Below are 2,500 nucleotides of genomic sequence, written 5' to 3'. Positions count from 1 at the left end.
AATTATATTTTCCTTCATATTTTTTCTCTTGTGGACAGGATGCCCTCCTCAAAGCTCTGAGATACTAGGTAAGCTTAAAAACACAAGCGCAAAGGGTCATGACATGCTCTTGATAAATTTTAGAACTTATTTATATTCGTTGTTATTATTACATTAGGTTGACATCTAGTTTACATACCCTCATTCCCATATCAGCTACACATTCCCTTTTACTATAAAACTGAGTTCGGCTTTGCTTTAACAAACAATCATCTTAGACTATAATAACTTTTCATATAAATATGAAATTTCTTATTCCTGATCCAGATATTAATCTTGATATTGCTCGCTTGGCTCTTTTTACATGTTGCTCAAAATGTCTCAAAACTCTGTCTATCCTTTGCATCCTGCTCATCTCAGAGAGTACTATTCTGCAAGTACCAGTAGGTATGCAGTTAATTCTAACATACCCTCTCCATTATATAGTTCAATACTACATACTGTTTTAGAAGTTTTATTCCAGCTTAGATTAGGTTATGGAACGATCTTGCTGATTATACAGTTGAATCACTGAAACTTCAAAATTTCAAACTTGCAGAGTTTGTTTTTAGGTTGAGCCACGCTGATATAAATCTTTTATCATAGTTTATATATGACAAATCTATTCTTAAGGTTTTACTCCTCCTAAAATCTTTATATTCTTTGTTCATTACTTCTCCTGTAGTTTATTTATATATTTTCTTTCCTCGCTGTGCTATTTTTTCCTGTTGGAGCCCTTGGGCTTATATCATCTTGCGTTTTCAAGTAGGGCTGTAGCTCGGCTAGCAATAATAATAATAATAATAATATGGTTCTGTACTTGGTTCTGATTGTTGGTTTTAACAAATAGCACAAACTAGTTTCTTGCACTGATCACTTTGCTTGGTTTTCCTTTTTGCACTGATTACTCTGCTTTGTTTTCATAACAAGCTTATGCTTGCTGCAGAATCACTAGTTACTTTCTTTAATGATTCTGGTTTCTTGTCATAACAAGTCAATCTCAGCTTTTGGGCCTGTAATTTCCTTCAATGATTACTCGTATTGGGTCTCCTTACAAGTTTATGCTACCTTTCAGGCCCCCAAAGCCACAGCACTAATAGGTTAACATCATAAATGACAGTTGAAGGCGTCCTTAGCATAATAAGCTCTGGAAGACATAGTACAATACCCATCTATGACTTTTCTTCTTCTGTTTAAAGGTTTAAAGATCGCTCATGAATGGCAGAAGCAAGGGACAGTGACATTTCCTTATCAAGCAGGACAATGTCCTTAAGACTAAATATATGTATATGTATATGTATATGATCAGCACCAAAGACCCCTCTCCTCCCAAGCTAGCACCAAAGAGGGCCAGGCAATAGCTGCTGATGACTTTGCAAATAGACCCGAAAGACTTCGCCGCACCCCCCCCCCCCCCACCCCTCGTTGCTTAGCTCACAAAGATGATAAGGTTGCAGCGACCTAAGAGGCAGTTAGATATGTTACCACGTCGGCCACCACAACAAGTATTATTAAGTCATCAACCACAGACAGATGAATTATTTCTGAATTATTTGAACCTCTTTGAAGTGTTTGTAATGTAACGTGTGCCTTTCAATGCAAAATTCATCATTTTGATTTTTTGGAAAGGGTAGCCATGCTTCCTCGGGCTAAAATAGAATCCATCTTAAGATATGCTAATATAATGCCTTATCATTTTCTCTTCCCAGAAGCCTCTATTTAAGCTATGTATTGTTTCCACAAGGCACATGAGAATAATAATCAGTTTTTCAGTATATGTAAAAACATTCGTTTAGGTTCTAGAAATTAATCCATAATGATATTCATCCAAAAAGCATAGTAAACGGGCACTTTCATATATGAATGAATTTGAATTATCAATATTTGCAGTTGTTTTACAACTCAGTCTGCAACTGATATTGCTAACCTAATTAATGAAAATCTCCAAGGAAAAAAAGCTCTTATTGATTGTTTCAATATATTTTTCTCACGTAAACCCATTACCAGTGACATAATTACATAGTCATGATATCTTAAATATAATTCATTTATTATCAGATATCATTTATATATTTTATTCGTTTTGGGCATAAAAAATATTACACTAATCACGAAACCCATAAAAGAGAAAAAAATAGTAGGAATGGAAAGGCTTAAATCTAAGACAAAAATGCTTAAAAGTTTCCCAGACGCCATCACCCAAATCAAAGCTCAATTTATCCACACCGCCCCATCTTCTCTCTCTCTCTCTCTCTCTCTCTCTCTCTCTCTCTCTCTCTCTCTCTCTCTCTCTCTCTCTCTCTCTCTCTCTCTCTCTCTCCTTATTCCGAGAGGCTTAATACTACCATCCACGTGTATCAGTTAAAGTGAAATTTCTTCGGACGTAAAATGTCAAATCAGATTCAGTTTCTAAAGGCTCGCCTTTCCCATCATTTTTTTCCTTTTAATCTAGGAAATAACTCTTGATTATTCTCTTAGATCG

This window comes from Palaemon carinicauda, chromosome 7 (assembly GCF_036898095.1).
Source record: "Palaemon carinicauda isolate YSFRI2023 chromosome 7, ASM3689809v2, whole genome shotgun sequence".
Taxonomy (NCBI): domain Eukaryota; kingdom Metazoa; phylum Arthropoda; class Malacostraca; order Decapoda; family Palaemonidae; genus Palaemon; species Palaemon carinicauda.
The sequence above is the reverse complement of the archived record's forward strand: the minus strand, read 5'-3'. Positions refer to the sequence as shown.